Below are 23521 nucleotides of genomic sequence, written 5' to 3'. Positions count from 1 at the left end.
CGCCGTTTCAGAAAGTACGTTTTTGGCAATGGGTGCATCTAGAAAAGAAAGCTGGAGGTGCCTCACTTGCCGTACCGGGGAGCTTCGCTCAGGTTGCGCAGCTGGCAGTGGCGTCCCGGCACGCGCCGCCGATCAGGCGGGCAAGGTTCAACAGGCGCAAGCCACTACTGTCTCTGATCAGTTGACTTCAATCAGTACCATGCTTAATCAACTCCTTTCTTTAAAAACGAGTGTCGAAACCCTTCTGCCTCTTTCGGCTAAGGTCGACCAACTGTTGACATTAAAGCCGGTTGTGGAGGAGCTTCGCAGCACGGTCAGCGTACTTCAAACAACCGTTGACACTTTTAGCACGAATTATGATTCCGTACTTGCTCTAGCTATGACTAACCAAGAATCGGTGAAGGATCTGCAGCAAGAAATCTGCACAGTCAGGGCTTCGATGGAAGACCAGTCGCGGGAAATTTCTCGATTAAAAGAAGAGCTAAACGACACGCAACAGTACAGTCGTCGTTGCAATATGGAAATTCATGGCCTGACTTTCGTTCCTGGAGAGGACTTAATCGCAACGTTAACAGATCTGGCTCAAAATCTTGGCCTTCCATCATTTCAGTCGTCCGATATCTTAACAATGCATCGCTTACCAACAAAACGTGACACAGCCCCAATAGTTCTGATAAAATTCGCATCGGCTAACATAAAGGAAACATGGATGGCTGCACGCGGCAAATTGCGAAAGCCGAGACAAGGAGGGGACCAGTCGCTGTTTTTTAATGATAACCTGACCCAAGCAAACAAAGAACTGTTCTGGTTGGCAATAACGAAGGGAAAGGAGCACGGGTACAGATTTGTTTGGCTTAAAAACACTAAAATTTACGCGAGGAAAGATGAGGGAACTCCTGTAATACGCATAGCCGCCGTACGGGACCTCGAGAAGCTAGTGTAAAACGGGACAGTTTGCTTTTCGGTTTGCTTAGCTTATGGATTCCGAGAGTTTTCGTTCCTGTACAACCTTTGGGGAAGTTCACAAATTTTTTACTAATTGTGTGAGCAACTCCTTGTGTGTCACCCATGTTAATATACGTAGTATTCGGAAACACTGGGATCACTTTCTTGTTTTAATCTCTCCCTTTATTTCTCTTTTTGATGTTTTCATTGTTACTGAAATCAACGTTTCTTCGGAATATTTTTTAAACTTTTCAATTCCAGGATATCAAGTATTCTCTTACACTCGTTCTATGGGAAGGGGAGGGGGTATTGCAGTATTTATAAAAAAACATTTGGTCGGTGTCTGAGCTGAGCTTCTCCTTCATTCAAGCAGAAGTAGTTGCACTGCGCTTAAGTACCCCTTGGTTATCACTTATCTTACTGTCAGTCTATCGCCCTCCAAGCTGTAATGGTCGCTTGTTTTTAGCCGAACTTGATGCAGCTCTCTCCACCCTTTCATGTGAAGAATGCGTCTGTGTAATTGGTGATATAAATATTGATATACTTGGTCCCACACTACCCTTAGTTGCCGACTATCTCGATGTTCTTTCAAAATGGGGACTAGACACTACAATTTCCAAAGCCACAAGAGAGGAGTTGTTATCTGGCAAGCTGGTCGTATCTTGTATCGACCACATAAAGGTTCGGTCCCACAACTCTGAAGTTAAATCAGCAATGATAGAAACGAAACTTGCAGATCATTATTTCGTATGTTGCTCTATAACCCCGTTATCTCATTCTTCGACTACTACCAGCCCTAAGAAAGAAGTCTCAATTGTTGACCGCAGGCACTTTGATAAACTGGTGACACAGCATGATTGGGACACGTTTCTACTGACAGTGTCACCTGCCGACAGTTACAAGCAGTTAGTAGCACAACTTAATCTCTTTCGCCAGGCAGCTACTCGTACTGTGAAGATTAAGCAGCGTAATGTCGACCTGAAATGGATGACTGCTGCAATACTTGCAGCAATCAAGGAAAAAAACTTGCTTTGGATGCAATCAAAACGCTCCCCCAGTTGCAACGTGCTCCGGTCAACTTTTAAACAAAGTAGAAACAAGGTGAATGCCATGATACGTCTCGCCAAACGAGTTCATTTCCGAAATAAATTTAACAACTCTCGTTTCGACCTTAAAAAAACATGGTCTCTGATCAAGGACCTGAGCGGTACTAAGAAGTCCTCGGCTAGTGATAATCTGTTTTTTTCGCATTTTTCTTGTGATGAGCAAAATGTTGCCAATGATTTTAGCAACTTTTTTTCCCGGGTGTCGGGCATCGCTAAACAACACCCAGACTCCTGTTCTTTGCTAACTGATGTGTTGGATTCGGCGTTCCTGCCCTTATTGTCCCAAAACGACCTAAGGTCAATTATTTTTAGCCTTAAGCCTAACAAGGCTGCGGGCATTGATGGCATCTCAATTAATGTGTTACGTAGACATTTTGACGTACTTAGGCATGTGCTCCTTTCGCTTTTGAACAACGTTATCTTAACTGGAATCATTCCGATACAAATCAAACTGCGGTGGTTACTCCGCTGTTTAAGGGTGGTGCGCGTAAAAGCATAGAAAATTATCGACCTATTTCAATTTTGCCTTGTATTAGTAAGGTGTTGGAGAAACATTTGTACATTTCTATGGAAAGTTTTTTTAGGCAAGCACAGTATTCTTTCACCTCATCAGTATGGTTTTATTCAAGGTCGAGGGACACAGACGCTTCTAGAGGATTTTTTTGATATACTGAATTCAACTTTTGAACGGAATCAGGTTGCTTGCGCACTGTTCTTGGACGTCAGCAAAGCATTTGACAGCGTATGCCATCGACTTTTGCTAATGAAACTTTCTAAATTAGGATTTCGTGGCCCCTTTTTAGTACTCCTAGAAAACTTCCTAAGCGATCGACGACAGTGTGTTTCAATTGGGCGTTTTCAGAGCGCATTTTCGTCAATCAAAGCTGGTGTACCGCAGGGGTCAGTTTTGAGCCCATTACTGTTCAATATTTATGTTAATGACCTCCACAACGCTGTGCCGGTTTCGTTATTTCAATATGCTGACGATACGGTTATTTTATCCAGAGCTATTAATTATTTAGATGCAATCTCCTCTCTGCAAGCTGCTGCGAATAAAACTATGGACTGGTTTGCAGCTAATTTAATTATTGTTAATGCTTCGAAAACGCAGCTCATTTGTTTTCATAACCCCTTAAAGAAAGTTAGACCCAGCTATCCTTTACTGTTACATGCGTCCATTTGTTCATCGTGTGCTTGTGAGCCGGTAAAATATACATCAACTGTGAAGTATCTTGGTATTTTTTTCGACGGTGATCTTTCCTTGAACTCCCACCTTGCTTATATTTGTAAGAAGATTCGTTCAGTGTCTTGTCTGATGTACAAAATTCGATACTATATGCCGTTATCAGTCCGAAAAGTTATTATACATGCTCTGGGCTACAGTGTACTTCGTTATGACATTTCTGTGTACGGTCATTGCGCCCAACATTGGCAAACCAGAATTAACACAATACTTCGTTCTATGTTACACAACATTTCCTATGACTTAGGCCTCGATAAAAACATTGATGTGTTCGCGACTCTATCTATGCCAAATTTTAGCTCATTATTCATTGAAACTGTCGTGCATAGACATTTCTGCGATAGCAGTTTTAAGACTCCCTACGTCCCTGCCCGTAATCTCAGACCGAAAGAGCGATATTGGACACCTCGGATTTCTACAAGATATGGTAAAAGAACCCGATTGTATTATGTTCCAGCATGCTTTAATAAACTCCCGTCGTGTGTTATTGATGCCACAACACAGTACAAACTGAAGAAAGCGCTGAGAAACATTACTGTATAACCTCCCCCCCCCCCCCACACACACACACACTTTGCTTGTTTTTTGGTTTCAGTTTTTGATTTCGTTTTGTTTTTTTTTATTTTTTTATGTACTCTATTTGTGTGTGTTTCGTTTGCCGGCTGCCAGACGCTGCCAGACAAGCCCAATGAGGCTTTGGCAGGTCTGTAATTGTTTGTGTACTTTACATGCAATAAAAATTATTATTATTATTATTATTATTCCTTTCCGGGGTCGCGAAAATGCGGAATGATTCCGGAATCATTCCAACTTCGGAGTGGCAAGTCCGCAACACTGATATATATATATATATATATATATATATATATAGAGAGAGAGAGAGAGAAAGAGAGAGAGAGATCTCAACATGAAATGGGATGACATATGTGCTATAGATCATACAAAAAATGAAAAGGAAAAGGAAGGAAGGATGAAAAGGATCAGGATGGGAGACGTGTTATTGCTGAGGACCTAATACGCAACGCCTCGTTTTGCTTTTGAAATTTCGAGGCGAGTGACTGTTACTAATATTGGCTACCGTTTCTGGGAAAAAATCTAAAAATTCAGGAATTAGAATGAATCAATTAATTAAAATGAGGAAAAAAAAAATTCAGGAACCAATTCTGGGTTTCAACTCAAAAGTTGAAACCCATAATTTGTGCGAAAAGTTTCTTGGACATAATTTTCAAGAGGAAAGTTGTAGGCTGTGGTTTTCTGCGGGTAATTTTCTACAAAATCTAGGCTTACAGTTTTTAAATTCTGTGTAACCCTCTAGAGCCACTCTCAAGTAATAATCTTGTTGAACAGAAAGAATAATGTGTTTCAGAAAAGAAGCGGCAGTATGGGCGAAACTATTCTGATATTTTTCATTATTAACTGCTATTGACTCCAATATTAGGCCATTGGCATACTATTGCAAGTATCTTGGAATAGGCTGCTTTAGGCGTATTCTTTTTACCGCGACAATTTGAAGTTGCTCGAGTGCTTGTCAACTTCATTTAATTGCGTCAAATCGCGATTCATGTGTTTTTTCTTCAAAGTAATAAAGCAATTAACAAGGCGCAGACCTTACAGGTGATGTTTTGCTGCTTCTGTAATGCATATTAAGGCGTCGCCAGCAATGTGAGATCATCGGGACCGCCAATTGGCTCCTATACCGAAGGCATAAGAACTTTCGCTCTAGATTATTATATTAACTCTGTAATCTCAACACAGAAGCTTCGTTTCCCAACTAAGGGTTTGTGGACCATACTTCGTGTTAGATAAAGAGCGTCTTGGCGATTGACTAGGATAAAAAAATATTCTGAAATATGGTTATGCAAGGATGGCTCTATTACTCTACGGCCCTACTGCTGCCACGATAAGACGTCAAATGCCTCCAACGTGGTGCCAAGACACTAATAGCACACGACAGTATTTCGAGTCTAACAGGAAGTGACGCCAGGTGAAAAGCACTTGTACTGAAAAGCACATACAAAAACGAGCACAAAAAATAAGGTTGTATACAGGGAACGCTACCGGAGAGAGAACTTCATTTAGAAAACACGAGCATATATATACACTTTAATATACCTCACCACAAATGAGTCTGCCTTTCTTGTCTGTAACGACGAGTTACGACGCAGTAATTTAGAAGTCATCCTCCTTCACCTTGATTTTGAACGCTTCAAAAATGTTCTTTTGTTTTGGCTTCATACTTGCCCAAAATCTGTGTTTTATCCAACAAAGGCTCACACAAACTACTATTACAGGACCACAGCAGATTACAGCACCACAAATGAGTCTGCCTTTCTTGTCTGTAACGACGAGTTACGACGCAGTAATTTAGAAGTCATCCTCCTTCACCTTGATTTTGAACGCTTCAAAAATGTTCTTTTGTTTTGGCTTCAAACTTGCCCAAAATCTGTGTTTTATCCAACAAAGGCTCACACAAACTACTATTACAGGAACATTCCAAGTTCCCCGAAGGACACCGCTTTACACAAAGCTGATGAAGTATGTACGATCGGTTGGTGCACGAATGCATCTGATGTGAAACGCCCCGTGTAAAATGCCCCACGACTAGCACTCCGCCCTTTTGACCCGCCTTCAAAACGCCAATTCAGAAGCCCATAACGCGATTTTCCAGTTCAAGTGAAGGGGTCCTCACTGTGACGGCAGAGCATTCTGCTCTTAATTAAGAGACAGTGCGTTTGCACGCGAGTTTGTATAACGTAATCATTCCGTCATTTTTAGACCCTCAGCATATTTTATTTGTAATATTGTATTTTTCTTTATTTGCCATTTTATTTGGTGTGGCAAGGAAAAAGGGTGTATTAAAACAGCGGACTCAGGTCCCGTACCCCATACAGCTTTCAGAGCCGAGCAGCTCTTACAACGAACACACAGCATATATTCAAATGAACCACAGGAACATAGCAAAAATAACAAGAAATATGCACATTTCTAACGCAATAAAATGTCTGGCAGAATGTTTTCAGAAGACTTTATACATGCTGGAAAATATAATCCTTTATTAATTTTTTTAAATGTATTTGCATATATTGATTTTGTTGTTACATCAATAATTTGCGGATGCATATTTATAAGTTGTGTTAATTACTGCTTCAATATTTGTTCTCCATAATTAGTACGTATTTGGCCTCTATCATATTCCACACGTCTCAACTTGTATTGCAAGATAAAACATAAGACAACGCTGGTTTAACCGCGCACAGGGATTCTACAGGTGGGGCGATCATGCTAAACCCAAACAATCGCCCCCAAATCGTTGGTATTTTAGACGGGTTTAGGAACAAATGGTCCCGGAACTAATAGTTCCGGAACAAATGTTTCCGGAATAAATGGTCCCCGAACAAATGATCCCGAAGCAAATGGACCCAAGTTCAAATCAGAAAAAAATGGTCCCGGTCTAAGATCACTACAAAAATAGAACACACTCAATTGCCTTTATTTCTTTATGCTCTCGACGTACTTGTTTGCTGGTGGCATGATGAATTGGGTCTCATAATTTGAGACCGGTTACCTAAGAGCAAGTTGATAAGTTTTCTATAACTCTCTTAGCTTAAATTGCCAGAATATTTTCTAGCAATAAAAGAGTCGTTGTCATTTTACTGTAACATTTAGTGATCGTATACTGAACGGGTCACTGCTATTACCATAGAACGAGCATCTTGCTAGTTATGTTTTCAATGCCTTGTTTAGATAGACAAAATGAGCACTTTTACTCGTATCACTGTTGCTATGGGACTTCAATTACATTCATTTCCGCGCGTCTTTTGGTGCCGGGCCACATTAAGAGCTGAGATCGCTGCCTTTTGAACTGAATTGGGTGTGTGTGCACGAGTGGATCTTTTCTCTAAACAAATCAGTAACTACACCAGCTAGGTTCAAATACATTTCACAGGAAGTTGTTTAGAACTGGAACATTTTATTGATGCCACATACATAAACATACAAAAATATTACGCCTGAATTACGTCTGCACAGCTCAGAACCGAATGGTTCGGCTCGCACCTCGAAGGAAGTCCTCCATAGTTTCCATGCTCTGGCTGTACTGGTGGAGAGATTCTACAACTAAAAGTATAAGACTCATCAATATTTACGATATCTTTCGAGTGGGACGATTATTAACAGTTATATATAATGACACGGTCTGAAAGAACACAGTAAACTACTTACCGTTCATGACTGTGCATGCATAATACTAAAACTATTACGTTTATCTGGGGATGTTTAACTGAACCCTGGTCCCCACACTCGCTCTGCAGATATGAATAGCACTGAAAACATTAGTGACATAATGTCGGCCCTAAAAGACATCATTCGGGGCAAACGCCGCTCTTAGAGGAAGTGGAATCAATCCGCTCACAACTACCAGAACATGATAGAACGTTTAACGACATTAACAAAAAGGCATATGAATATGGAAGAGGAGTGCTCGTCTATAGTTACAATCAAGTCACAGGTCGAAAGCGTTCAGACTCTCGCCAAGGACAGCGCAACAAAAATTGCTCACTTGACAGCCAGATTTGACGACTCTGAAGACAGGGCTCGTCGAATAAATCTTATTTTTTTCGGACACAAAGATAATCAACGCGAAACATGGGCCCAGTCAGAAAGACTAATAATTGAGCATTGGGAGCGCCGGTGCTCAACGCGCCTATCCAACCAACAGATATAGAGCGAGCCCACAGGATTGTAACTTTCTAGCCTAACGAAAATAGGCATATTATTATAAAATTTGCACATTGGGAAATCAGAGAGCAAGTTCTTTCATTTGCTAAGCAGCTTAAAGGTACCAGCTCAGTATCTCCGAAGACAACTCGCCAAATACACGCACTGCTCGAAAACATTTGCTTGATTTTGGTAAAAGCCAACTAAGTCTCTTCAGGCTCCGTCATGATAAACTTATGATTAACACACCACTTACGTACTCGATCATACTACATAAAATGTTATTCCACGTTCCTCATAGCTATCAACAAACTTTTCTGCGAGTTCAAACAACAGCTGCTTATCTCTGATTTATGCGAGCATCAGAAGTATTCTGCTCAAACGAGAATCACTTGCCGTCTCAGTGATACTACTGAACGTAATATTGTCGTGCTCACTGAAAAGGGGTTAAATTCATCTATTTGTGATACAGAATTGTTATCTTCTTTTCCTAACTCAGTATCTTTCGTCACGATCGTGCGAACAACCGCGGCGGAGGCGTTTTGGTGGCTGCTCATCGCAACCTGCAATGCGGTGCTATAACGACCCCCTCCCCTTTAGAAATCATGTTTATATACTGTAATGCTTCCTACCCACTCGTTATTATCGGTGCTTGTTACCGCCCACCAGATACCGATTCCTTTTTTATTGCTGAATTTTCTGAAGCCCTTTCATGGATAACTACGTCATATCAGCACGCTCCCATTCTTCTGCTCGGTGACTAACTTTCCTGTGATAACCTGGGCCGACCTGGAACTTACTACATCAAAACCCAATACAGAAAGCGAATTCGTTAACACGTGCCTCACATTTGGTTTATCGCAACTTGTTTCTTCTCCAACCACGCAAAATGACCATTCTTCTAACATCCTTTACGTTTTGCTTGCTTCGCACCCAGAAGACATGTCGTAAATTACATATTTACCAGGTTTCAATGATCACGTAACGATACACGCCACATTTCAGTGTCAACTTCCGAACCCCCAAAAAAGCGAAGGAAACGTTAACACTGTATGGTGAAGTTGACTACAAAAGCATGAACGAACAACTAGACACTTTCTACAGCTGGTTTCTAACTGACCTTGGGAAAAGTTCTCTTGAAAAACACTGCTTATTTTTTAAAAACAAAATGAAACATCTAATCACAACGTATATTCCCACTATCACTGTTATTGAACAAACATCAACTCTGTGGTTCAATAGCGTGCTGAAACGTATCAGCAACAAAAAAGCGACAGTTTAGATCAGCTAAACTGCTTAACAGCACGCGGGCATAGGATAAATACAATGCTACCGAAAAAACGTTTGACGCTCTTGTTGCTCAAGCCAAACGCAGGTTTTTTTCTTCTACTTCGCCCGCGATGTTGCATAGCAATCCCTAGAAATTCGGAAAATGATGAATCCCGGTCATAAAAGGCCCATATCATTGTATGATCAGAACAACTCGCCCATTCCCAAACATGATATTCCCCGAACATTGAACTCCTCCTTCTAGTCTGTTTTTACGCAAAAACTAGCCGGCGATCTCCCTTAATTTCCTTATTCAGATCACCCGGCTATGCCGCACATAGTCTTAATTCTAATTTAGTCCTAAAAGCAATCAAATTTTTGTACTAACATCATCAACAGGTGTTTACGGCATTAATTCAAAGATACTCGAAAACACAAAAAGTGCACAAAGGTGCTTTTATCACACAATTTTTAGGCAATATCTCTCATCTGGAGTCGTACCACTGGACTGGAAGGTGGGCAAGATCGTTCACATACCAAAAAAGGTCCACCAACCTCAAGCAGCAGTTATCGTCCCATTTCTATCACAAGTGTTTCATCAAAATTAATGCAGCATAGAATTTACTCGCATGTTATAAATTTTTTTGTATTTGTTAATTTTTTTTTTATCCCAGACGACATGGTTTCCTAAAAGAATTTTCTTGCGAAACGCTGCTTGTTCTTTTTACTAACGATCTAAGTTCAAGTGCTGATCGTAACTTACCTGTGATTACCCTCTTTCTAGATTTCGAAAAAAAGTTTCAATAAAGCTCCACACCAACGTCTCTTATTAAAACTTTCGCGTTTAAACCTCGACCCTCAAGTCTTTACCTCGATTCATAACTTCTTGTCAAACCGAAAACAATTCGTTCATGCTAATAACCACTTTTCGCCCCGATCCCCGGTTGCTTCTGGAGGGCGCCAGGGTACTGTTCTCGGTCCCCTACATTTTTTTAAAATTTACATAAATGACCTACCTTCTAATATCTCATATAACATACGCTTATTCGCAGACGGCTGCGTTGTTTATCGTTCTATAAATGACAGCCCTGACGTTCACGCCATGCAGTCTGATCTTTACCATATCGAGGCCTGGTGTGCTAGATGGCTTATGTCTTTGAATGCTAACAAAAGATCCCTTGTTTCTTTTCATCGTAGGCAATTTTACTCATCTACTAACTACGTCGTTCGTGGTTCACTCATATCTCCTGTACCTTCATATTATTACCTAGGCATTACCTTTTCAAACGATTTAACTTGGTCATTTCACATAACGAACATAGCTAATGACGCAAAGCGCGTCCTTGGCGTTCTACGTCGCAACCTACGCTTAGCCCCTCCATCAGTAAAGCTGCTATCTTTCCTCTCACTAGTCCGACCCAAACTAGAATATGCATCTGCTGTTTGGGACCCACAATAATCTAATCTTACTAAAACGCTCGAAACTGTGTAAATTCGCGCTGCAAGATTCATCTACTCAAACCACTCTTATTATAGCAGTGTCACCGCACTTAAATCCCAAGCTAATCTTCTTAACCTCGAATCACGGCGAAAAATTTCTAGGCTCTGCCTTTTTTCACAAGTTTTATCACTCATCACTTGGCAGCTCTGTTATCGCACCAGTCATCAGGAAGCTGTCTATCGCCCGATGCCCTCTGCACTGTGCATCTTTTTTTTTTCAATTTTTGCCAGCAGCAAAGGATTGAAACGATCTGCCCACCGACGCCGTGCTCCACTCCAACCCTGCCCATTTCAAGGCATTCATCGAAGAAATGTTTTCATGTTTCGTACTACTCTTATGTAATACCCCTTATTTGGGGCGTTCGAGGTTTAACAAATAAATAAATAAATCGGTGAGCGGAAGAAAATGTGGCACTTCCACGCATCATTTGTTAACTGAAGCCGAATCAGACGGTCAATCGTGGATGCCTGTGTTGTCGCTTCTCTCTCAAACGAAATAAGAAAGCGTCGCCGCCCCCCCCCCCCCCCTTTACCCCCCTTATTTCGTTATCTGACTCTAGAAAATTCTCGTGAAACAATTGGCACAAGCTTCGTTCTGGGGATTTTACTGGAGCGATATTTTTGTGGAACCATTTTTCCTACCTTCACGTTGGGACCGTTAGTTCCGAAACCTTTTGTTCCGGGAGCATTCGTTCCGTTTCCCATTTTAAGCTAGTGATGTGGCGGATTATACATATTTGTGCGCATGATATTTTGTGCGCGTGCACTCCTATTCTTGTTTATTTCGAAGCGCAAGGTAGTCAGTTTCAATGGTGCTCCAAAGGGAACGACAATGCGGCCAAGAGTTTTTTTTTTTTTTATTTATACCGCCATTTCTTTTATTCTGTGTTTTTTTTCGTCGGGGGACACTTAATTTATAATCTGATATTTTTTTTTAATTTTTGACATCAGGCTTGAAACTGAGTTCAGGGCTTTGTGTCTGTTCGTCCCTTTTTGTTTGCTCGCTCTAGATTTAACATCTCTAAGCAATGTCTACTAAATTGGGTTTTGGACACCCTGATAGCAAATACGAGAAGACACAGGGGGAGGAGTTGGAGAGAGGAATGGTTACAAGAAAGGGTCGGACTGACGGCCCCTGAATGGGTTGCTTACGAAGGCCACTCGGCCGAACTCGTGGCGGAAGAACCCTATTTCTCCTCGAAAAAAGCGAGAGAGGGTGATCCCCGTCGTGCTTTCCCCACGCAGCATCTCTCCAAACCTCTTCTTCTTGAGCAAGCCCTTGGCGCCCTAGAGCGAGGAGGACTCCGTTCATTTCTAAACTGTCAGGGCCGGGGCGCAAACTAGACCAGTAAATCGCCTCCTTTTCATCACCTGCCCTTCCCTCTGCTCGTGGTTACCGAAGGAAGCAGGAAGGATCACGTGATTAAAGTTAGAGATACGATCTGTTCACCCAACACCTTAGCTTCCACTGCACACTCAGCGTAGGGGTGACGAAGTTCAGTCCCCGAAAACTATCGCACACAGACACACACTCAGAGAAGGCGGGACCGCGTGAACCAAGGCCACGTGGCAAGGTAGGGAGACGTTTGGGAGCGTAGCGCAACCGCGAACCGAAAACGGTGAGATGCGCTTCGCTATTTATGGACTTTTCTTTAGGATCAGCTCGTTTCACCAAGGCAAAATAATGGCAAGATCAACATGCACATCGCAGGAAGCTGTGACGTCAGTTTTTGAGTGTGTTTGATTGTGTTATATTGCTTGGCGGATTGTTTCTATTGGGCGAAGCGGCCCGGCATCTCCTTCATCCACACTACCCGCACTGGAACCGGCAAAACTGGTTCTAGAGCTCCCATCACTAGCAGCGCATTTCGAATCAATGCCAAGTGCGATCTTCAACAAGTGAATCGTTAAGACCATGAATATACTTTCGACAGCGCCTACACTTCGGTTATCTTTCTTTGTTGTGGGCATACAGGTTACCACTAGCTTCGACGGAGCAAAGACACAACGGATCGGCTTCTTTTACATGTCAGTGATGAAGAGAGGACCTCTTGGGCCGTCCGAGACAGTTCTTCTTGGTACGCAATCTACGTTTTGTCACAATCTGATGAGTTTGGACCATGTAAACTCTGGGCTAGGAATCTCCGAGGAGTGCAGCGTGTAATCTAACGCGATCGGCACGAAAGGGGGTGTACAGCGCTATTTGCGAGTTCTACTTATTCTAATAGACCGTGAGAGACAATCTGAGGGGTATTTTTGTGTTCGAAGTTATTTTTATTTCTTTTTCCTGCTAAAATATTGCTGTCTTTTTGGCGGGAGATCTGTGCTGTCGTAAAGTCCTCTCAGCATATGAAAAGCCGAATACCGCAAACGCGATCACTAGTCGTTATTAGACAAGTTTCGATTTGTTGGGTTGGAGTGCAGTGCAGATAGGCCACCGCGCTCGGTGAGTGTATTTGCCGGTAATTGGCTTTGCTCGACACGTTTTTTTATATGCGTAATCTCTTTTAAATTCTTGGTTGATTCAAATTCAACGCTTCGTTCAACTGCCATGTTCCTTTTGTATCCCGGATTGTTTATTGGAATGCTAATTATATTTGGACAATTTTATTTAGGCTAATAAACAAACATAAAAATTCATCAATCAATATTCAATGTATCAATAACATAAAATAAATAGGAACAAACATTTGTAGTGCCTGCTTTGACAAAGAGAAGAATTGGAACACACCCATTTTTCATTTAAAATTCAACTATGAAGTGCTTTTGACTGCATGTATAGAGCAAACCTTATACAGATATGCTTTAACTGGTGATATACTTATTCAATGTTCTCCAATATCATGCACATTTTGGAATGGGAAACTACGACAACTGGAATGTATCATAATTTTTAGTGAGACAGAATAAAATGTCATAGTTTTTGCGGACTCTAACCAAAGTTTTATTAAAAACACATAAACCCGACGTTTCGGGACACGCTCGGTCCCTTGGTCACGGGTGACGGTAGGTGGGGACGCGGTGGGGAAGGTTGTCCAGGCGGTTGGCCTTGCTAAGGCTTAACCCAGAGGGTGCGGGGGAGGGGCGCGCGGTGTGGAAGGTTGCCCGGGCGTTTGGCCTTGCTAAGGCGTACTCCAGAGGGCGTGAAGTCCAGACACGTACGCGCTCGGGAGAGTGCCCTTGGACCGGTTTACGTTCTTGCTCGTTGTTTGGATAAACCAGGACTCTAGATGAAGGCGTTTCGGCTCGGCAACACCAGTGACCACTCGTCCCGCGCTCGTTAATTCTCCACATGGGGCGGTCGCCGTCAGTGACCTCCTCGGCGACCGAACACCCGGGCAGTGACCGATGGGTCCAGGAGCCCACTCGTATTTGATAGAAGAGCAGAAATAAAAATCTGACCGTACACATATACGATCGGCATTCTCCAAATACTTTTTTCCCTTAGCATACAATAAGCAGCTATGTTCTAATTCTGCGAAATGTTTTTTATCCACCTAAGCCGTTGCCCACAGACATCTCAAGATGCTTGAAGGCTTTCCCGATCCCAATCGAAAAGTTTTTGACAGGCTTTCAGACATTTCAAGGCATTTAAAGGGCACTTCAGACATTTCAGGAGAGCCTCTGACGGGGCCAGCGAACCCACCAGGAAATATCGGTGCCCCCTTCAAACATCTCAGAGGTTCCTGAAGTTCCCTTCACACCCTTTAAAAAAATCCTGAAGTCCCATCAGAGCGATTTTCAATAGGGCCCCTCAAAGTGAGATTAGCGTGCAATATTTTTAATCGTAAGACAACTATAACACTTAAAAACTATGATGAGCTATTCCACCCTGTGAAGGTGAATGACCAGCGAAGCTGTTGAGCCCACAACCCAGACGTGACACCGAATTCTGAAAAAAAGGTACGAGCACATTTATTGTATTGACCGATGGTCACCGTAACGGAAGGTACGCACAGACATGTCGATGACTATCACCGTTCTGAGGAGCCGGAGAAAACTAGACAGGCGAGACGGGAATGCCACCCGGCGGAAGGAAAGGAAACTAGGCATGCAAGTACTTAAAACGATAACAAAGAGAAGGTGGAGCGCTTCCCTCCTCCTCCTTTCCTGCTCCTCTCCTCCTGCCGCTGAATTTGTTGATGGGTGACGTGGAACGAAGTAGTGATATCATTCGTCACGCTAAATTTAGCGGGGAAAGTGAATTGGTGATGTGGTCATGGACCTCGATTTCCCCGCTACATTTAGCGGCAAAATGTTCCGCTAAAGTAGCGGAAACATTGACGTCACGTGACACGATGTCGGGACGTCATTTTCCCCGCTCAATATAGTGGGGAAGTTGATTTGGGGTTGAGGGCACGTGACGCCAATCTCCCCGATAAATTCAGTGGAAACATTGTGCCGCTAAGTTTAACGGGGAAGTTACCCCGCTAAATTTACCGGAAAATTGTTCCCGCTAATTTTAGAGGGGAAAATTAAGTTTTTGTTGGCGTACAAAAAATATTTACGGAACCCTAGCCGTAAACAGCTTCGCTGTCAAGAAATAATAGTTTGAATTGCCGTATACAAAGCGTTTGCAAATAGTGAAAATACTTATGCGCAGGGTTAAGAAAGTAATATGGTACACGTCATGCACACTTCTGGAAGTTTGGCCCTTTTCAGTGATGGCTCATGCGCCCGTTTGTTTTCGGTCCCATCGACGGCATCAATCACTTCAGGCCCTTTTTTACGCCACAGGATCTTAGACGTCTGCTTCAACACAAAAGATCGTAGGTGCCTAAACTACAATTTACTTCAGATGAGAAACATATAGTTATTGGGTGTCAAGATGCATAAAGATGCATTCAAATTAATGCCCGAGTACCGCGTGGCGTGACCAGGCCTCGACGGGCAAATAATGGGATCGTCGCGGGACATTCCACCGAGACCATAACATAAAAAAATGCGCTTATAACAACCTCGTGATGCACAAATAAAAGAGCGATGTATTAACGCGGTGCACAAAGCAGGTACGGGTTTTTATACAGTTCTTTATTGCATACCACGGGGCGTTGGCTAGGGGCTATATGAGCTATGTGAACTGTAAACTATGCGGCATTGCCCGAGCGATCTCTTGGTTAGGTTTTAAACATTTTGTGTTCCCTAATATTTTCATATATACTTGATAGGCCTGAAAGTAGTCACCAGGCATAACAATTTTCGCATATATGTTTATTTCGTCACGCTCATACGTAAACTACTCATGCCCACCTAATGATGTAAATGACGCGATAAATTGGTTATTGTACCTATGCGCAAGGAAGCAGGAATTCCTAAGCGTTTGAGATTTGAGTTATCTGCGGAATTTTCCTAAATCTTTCTTCGGTATCTCTGGCTTTTGTTAATAACATCGTCGCTGTCACTTTTTTGTTTGTGACATTCAAGGATTGAACTAAATCATTTCATGTTTTCTTACAAGTAAATTTGCGAGAGATGCAGTCTACGAGCAGGAGGAGCGCCTTCAATGTTATGAATTGTGGGGCTACATCTTGTATATTTGATGTTAGTACCTCGCATACACTGTTTCTTTTTAGGAAGGAAGCAGCGTCCTCAACCAATAAAAATTTTCCTAGGCTGGACACGCTTTCCAGGCAAGCAAACGAGCGAGGTTTAATTGTGTCAGGCAATTAGATTTTCCCTTGTCCAGAGCCAGTCAATAGTCAGCTGCGGCAGCCAATGATGGACTTGTAGGAAGGGAAATCCTGTGTAGTGCAGACGGAAGACGAAACGACGATGACATCAGTTTAGAGCTCAAGCTGTTCAGTGCAACCGCAGACTATGGTCTCGTAAAACGCGCAGCTTAGTGCATAGGGCATTTTGTAGGGAATGGCTACGATTTTGCAGCATTACGCTGGCCACAGCTACATCGCTTCACACTCTATATAAAGGGTATAACCTTACACCCTTTTGTCCCATATATTGCACCCCGAAACTTATATTTGGCGTGCAGCACATTATTGTCGAACAGACGGCCCCAAATTTTATCAGGGGCTTGATAACGGTGCGATATAACTTATGAATTAGCTTATGTACGTATCAAAGATCACAGAAATAAAACGCTCAGGTTTTGCAGTAAAGCTAAGAAACACCGATCAATATATTTTTTTTTTGTAGTCGGTAACACTCACATTAACTATCTTAATAAGTTGCACCACACGGCTATCAAGCTTCTTGCGAAAGTAAGCACCGCCAGATCGACGTTTGTGCACTGTACGTCGAAATGAAGTTTTTAGATGTTCTATAGGGCATAAAGGGTGTAAGAATACAACCTTTTTTTCTTTTAGAGTGCACCACGGCCGTTTGGTACTCAACATCGGCTAATGAGTGAATGATTATGATGCCTCGGAGCCCTACAAAAAACATCAACAATGCTGCCAACCAGTGGACTGGCAGCAGAGAGCATTTCTTCGTTCTGGCGAGACTGCATGCTCGAGCTCTCTTGCGTACCAGCATCTGGATGGAGGAGTCCCCTCATTGTTCTTCCGCCAACACGACCATGACAGTGCTGCGACTTCCCTCTTATTGACAAGTAGTGACTGCCCGATTCCGCATTTGATACCCTGTTTCAGTGAACAGTGTGCCAAATTTGCGTATGGCCTGATGATGCATTCCAAAGAAGATGTATCGAACGGTTACAACTCAAAGTGACATTTTTAAACCGGATTAATATATCGGTATACTCGAAGAAGACGGTCAGTACCGTGTTCCTACTGATGTGCGAACATATTTTGCTACGGCAGTAAATGCTGCCATAACTTCAGTTATTTAGTTGGAAAGTAATTAATGATCCGAGCTGTCTATTTTTGAGAACATATCCCTTCTCTGTGTCCTCATTACATTGTTTTTCTTCAGCGCCATACATTCATGAAACTTGTAAAATTTTAGTTAGCACAGCCCAGCTTACGACTCCCACGATGTCTCATTGTGCGCACGTATAACAACCGCGAGAATGTCAATTAAAAACAAACCTTTGCATGAATTCTCAAAGCCGGATAACAGAGCTGTTCTTTACTCTGCACCATTAGAAAATAAGTTATTTGCCAGTACAGATGCTTGCCAGATGTAAGCAAAGGTTCGCACTCTTCCCATTTTCATGAACTGACAAGTGTATATGAAGCGCTTGCTCTATGCTACGCATAGTTGGTCAAAATAGCCTTCTCTTCTTTCTAATTTCGAATAACCATATACAGCAGATAAAGGCTTTAAGAGCCTCTAGACGTGCACTGTCCCCTCCAGAAAATTTATTTTGATTGTACATAGGGTGATCCGAAAGGATGACTGCAACTTATGTTTCATTTGTTGCTAGTTTAGCCACTACGCAGTTCTCAACTTATAACATGCGAACCAAATAAATATTACATCTAGGTATTCAATAATATTTGAGGTCACGTGGCATTAATATGACTGGCGTGATACAGTGCAACCGACAATTGCTGAATTTAAACAGCAATATCCTTCTAAACTGTTCTCATGTAAAAACTCATGAAACACAGCTCCTAGCAGACGTCATCAGTTGCAGGCATGAGGTTGTCTAAAAATGAGGCACCATATGCGTCTGTCAACACAGTGCGCCTACATGTCTTTATTTGCCCATGCCAGGCGTCAGTACTTCGCAATCGCAAAAACACGATTTGTAATAGATTTGCCAATGCGGCGCCCCAAATCCAGCGCCACGGCAGCGAAGTAACTTTGGAGCTTTGTTTTGGTATATATGGGCCATTTCTTCCCTAATTTGATTTTTCTTTTTAATGTCTTGAAAGAGACAACAGTTCGATGTGTGCATCTTAGTGATATGGCCAGGGTACATAATATAAAGATATAATGGTCACTTTAAGTAAGATATTTAACTTAGATTTCTTAATGAACTGTTTATAAATATATGGTTTGTTAATAAACTGTTAAATAAATAGATGGTTCTAACTAGAAACTTGTGGAGGGTTAACAAAAACCATCAATCCAATAGATCGAAAGATATTGAGTCGCAGTGAAGCCCAATGCGGCGTGGTAAAGTTCCCAATCGTGAAACAGACGGAAAATTGATGGTGAGAAAATTCGGATGAAAAGAGATGGGAAACCGCGCGGCCGCGTTATCACAGCGGCAGCTTTTTCGTACGTATATACTTCCAAATAAATTGTTACCACCAAAGCAGACTCGGCAGCAGCGTCACCGATGTGTCCACATCTATTTCGCACACCGATGGCGGATTTCTCGCTTGGTCTCCGAACATCGCCGGTCCGACGAGATGGCGCGAGATTTGTTGTCGTCTGCTGCTCTCGGCAAGCTGTTGGAGTCCCTCGGAGTACGCCTGGTACGAGTAGGCTTAATGTTCTTTACACTGAATGGACCTTTTCCGAGAAGCGTTCTGCGCACGCGCGAGCGCCCGATGCCAAGCGGGGGAAGTCGGAACGAAAAATCGAGGAAATTCGGAAGGAGGCTGTATATCAGCGAGTAGAACACGTAATTGCAGCATATATATAATTGTGTTGCACAAAAAAAGAATGTCGACGGAAAGGAAAACACGACGTTTGAGTGGACGCCACGGATGCCCCTCTTTTAAAGTCGCGTTGGGCAGGCGCCGCTGCTCAGAGAGCGAAGAAACTGGTAGCGTAGCTCCCATTATCGATTGGTAGCGCAGGTAGGTCACATCCTCGATTTTTAGTTCGTGCAGCCACCGCATGATGCCGTCGGTATGTGGAAAAGGTCCATTGTGTACCGCTGCGATCATTTCGGCACACGAGAAGAACCGCGCGAAGATGTTCAAGTTCTACCATTAAGAAAACGAGACTAGGAAGGTTCGGTGATTCTTATTTGGGGTGCAGCAGTACATGCAGCGCAAACCGAAGTGGCAGTACACCGTCGTCGACGACTCTTCACCCCGCAACGCGAATGAACCTACGACCCCCTGTTTCAAGTCAACTCATTCCACATGACAAACTGACTTCGGCTTTGGGAAATCGCTGGTTTCCCTTCATTCTTTCGCTGTTCCAGTGCTCTTTCTTGTTTAGTAGAGGACTGTGGTGTATGGATAATGTATTTTCTTCTAGCCGGTCATGGTTTGGATGGTTCGAAGTACGGCGTGTCGGACGCAGTCGCTTGGCACAAAGCCTGCTGTTATGCTTTATATAAAACAAAAACCATAAATAAAGCAAGAAGGATCACCTATCGTCGTAAGATAAATATGCTTCGTTACGTGAGTAGATTTTGTCTCGAAAAAGCGACGAGGATCGAAACGTACACAGATGCAATCGTGTCGTCTATGCAGTCATGCTCAAAACTTCCAAGTTGAGGACCATTCATCTCCCGTGCGCCCTCTTCTCAGCCAGGCAGGAGAGGCCGCGCAAACCGAAAAGGCGGGGGTGCTGTTTATGGTTGCGATTCAACCATGCCGAGAAAAAAACGGAGCGTGCACGCTTTCCTTGTCCTGGCACGTGATATTTTTTTCGAGCCGTGAGTGACGCCATTCCTACAGAAACAAAATCATAAACCACTAAGGCCGGAAGAACGCACAGCTCAACGCAACTTCCGGAAAACGCAGATTGGCTCGCGTCTGAAGGAACGCTTCGCTTAGCGTAAAAAAAAATGGGTACTCGACCGATCCAAATGTTTCGGCAGCAACGGGCGGATTTCGCCACCCGGCTCCAAAATATGCTAGTCGCCAACGCGCATACGCCCCGTAAATTCGCAAGTGTGAAGGAACCATTATTCCCGCCGCACAAGTTGTAAATTTAACGCTTAACCAGGCTTCCAACGCGCTGCAAATCATCCTAAGATCGGATAACTCCGATCTTAGAGTCCGTTCACACTCTTGAAACCTCTTAGAGCTGGGTTCCTTAAAAACTCTTACAACGAGGGGACACACTGGCGCCATCTATAGGGTAGCAGTGTAGACTTGGAGATTAGGCATATGTTTTTAATTCTGTCGCGCATTACGTTTTATTTCTTGGCTCGAAAAAAGTTTCGTCAACGTCATAATCGAGCCTTTCTTACAGTTATGTCACACATTTGACCTCAGAAATCCTGCAAAACCTTCGCTCTTGTGAATGCAGTTCCAGGGCAACCGCATAGGTGGCACCAGGGTGCCAGTGTGTTCTCTAGTCCTAAGAAAGTTTAAGAGGTTTTTACAAGTCCCGTCTCTCTCGGTCGTACTCGGTTGCAAAAGTGTGAACGTGCCTTTAGTGGTTTTTGATAAGACTAAGAAAGTTAATTATTAAGTCCTTGTGATTATATTCACTAATTAAACAGGTAATTTACCTATTGCGCTAACTAGACGAATTATTGTTAATATTCTTGTTTATTCATGTTTCCCTGGCTTTTTAACTCACATGGGCATATCGCATTATTTATATATTTCGTGTTTTTCTTAAATAAATAAGGAAATCCTAAAACAAAATGCGATGTATAACGAAACATGCTGCCTCAGTTCGGATGTTTTGTGTATACACCATGACCTTCTTCCTTCCTGCAGGTTATGTCGACGGTAAGCTATGATGAGAGGAGAGACAAAGAAGCTAAGGCCCACGTCCCAATAATTAAAATGTATGTAGTTAGGATATGCGCCATAGCTATATGTATGATCATGCACTTCCGAGAGTGCATTGAGTAGTGAATCGGAAGCCGAGGAATAAATAATTCTTACGATACTTTTGTCACACCGGCGACGACGGCGACTCGATAATGAGTATTGGTGATACAGTGAGTATTGGTGATATAATGAGCATTCGTATTTGGGCATCCAAGCTAAGCATCTCAACAAACCTCGCTAGGCACGGTCCACCCTTGTTCCGCTTTGCCCCGTTCGGAGAGTAAAAATTATAAAGTCTGGCTCGAATTTGCACCAAGCCTCGTGGGAACCGGCAAGTGTTCAGCAGACGTCCGTTTCCCGTTTTCAGCGTCGGTCATCGCACCGGCACGCCCGGATTTTACCACCGTCACTACGTTAACTTTAGTATATGGTATTTCGAAATTGACGTCAGGGGTTACTAACTGCCGACCGTGCGTTTGCATTACCCGTGCATTCAGCAGACACTTCCTTGCCATGAAAAGTGATTACGTCAATCGGATATATTTGCGCGGAAGCACATGGCGGTGGGTTGAGACCAAATCCGTACAAGGATCTTGCGCTCCGCATTTTGCGTGTGAATCGTAATATATATATATACATATAGTTCAAAATAAGGACTTGAAGCCGACGGTTCCCCTCTTGCACGCAATATTTTGAACAGCATGAAAGAATGCATTGTTTTTTGCTCACAGTTTAACTTTGTTTTTCTACATCAAAACTCGACCGGATTACCAAGGGGTCTATGAATTATGCTTAGTTTCATAAATATTATCAACTAATTCGCATTATAGTGACTGCCATTTTGCATACCAGGGCAGAAATTTTCAAACAAGTACCAAAAGTCAGGCCTCATATCTGCTTGTTTCGTTTCCATCTTGCAACTTTGGGCATACACTCGCGAATAAGTACAAGATTTATGCCTTAGTTATGGTTCTCAGTGTATACTAACAGCAATGGCTGAAGTCTGGAACTTTGTGATTTATGTGGTGAGTCATATGAAAGCTATCGAAAGATGAAGGAAAAGTACTCGGGCTAATGCCGAGGAGACAACCGTATAAGGCCCAAGTTAGGCCCGTAGCTGTGCAACCCTCTGGCGCGCTACTTGGGTTCATACGTCCAGCTAGAGTTTACAAGACGTATACTTGGATATGCCAGTAACACATGAAAAATAGCACGTGCTCTGTAAAGCACGGACGACACATAATAAAAGAAAACTTAAAAGAGGCACTATTTTTTTGTCGGTGACCGCATCAAACTTTTTTAGAGATACAGGTATAATGCTTTTTAAAAGTCAATATTTAAAAATCAATTTTTTTTGTAAAATTATTATATTTTAATTGTTTGTATATTGAGTTATAACTAAGCGCGATTGTAACCATCTTGAATGGTTAGAAATATTTTCGTATAAAAGAAGTACTCGTTATTTATTTTTATGTTCAAATTAATAAATGAGCTGCTGAAGTGTTGTCCGTTATATCAAGCATTTAAGCGTTTTTATTAACATTGATATTCGATATTTAAATCACGACACCAATTAAATGCATTCAGAGAAAGAAATAGCAATATGCTTACCTGAGAAATCTGCATACATTTTTCGCCATGTCTGCGTTGGTGTTGGATGCAACTTGTTCCTGAGCCTGCATGGGGCAAATATAACTCGCGAAAAATTTAAATTACAAATTGTTTTTTTTTATTAATTTGCCACCGCGCTGCCAGAACAGTGGATTAAGCGCAATTAATAGCTCTCTTCCTAGAATGATAAGTATCCGGCATTTCGAATACCGTCAAGCCGTTTTAAGCACTGGAGCGCAACGATCACCGGTACACGAGTTATATGTAATGGAACATACAGCTGCAGCTTGCGCAATCCATTTTTGTGCTGGCATGGCTCTTGGGGCAATCTTTCGCAATTTTCAAACACCCGTCGTTTCCAGATTACGTAAAGGTCTTTCATCACAAGCCTGTAATCAGTTCAGCTAGTCAACCCAGTTAATAGTTTCGCCAGTGAATGAACATGTGTTAAGTGTATGCTGACCAGTAACTGACCAGTAAAAATGGCCAAGGTACTCGCGATGGTTAAGGAGGTTGACGGAGTGTTATCCTGCTACCTTTTTTGATATATCGCCTTTTCTTTGATAACG

General features: G+C 42.5%; 1 pseudogene; it reads right to left on the bottom strand.

Moving 5' to 3' along the window:
• Positions 1 to 23023, bottom strand: part of LOC120845327 — a 29393-nt pseudogene extending 6370 nt beyond the window's left edge.
• Between the last annotated feature and the right edge of the window lie 498 nt (positions 23024 to 23521).

Source organism: Ixodes scapularis, unplaced genomic scaffold, assembly GCF_016920785.2.
Source record: "Ixodes scapularis isolate PalLabHiFi unplaced genomic scaffold, ASM1692078v2 PGA_scaffold0__279_contigs__length_252992795, whole genome shotgun sequence".
NCBI classification, from domain to species: Eukaryota; Metazoa; Arthropoda; class Arachnida; order Ixodida; family Ixodidae; genus Ixodes; species Ixodes scapularis.
The sequence above is the reverse complement of the archived record's forward strand: the minus strand, read 5'-3'. Positions and strand labels throughout refer to the sequence as shown.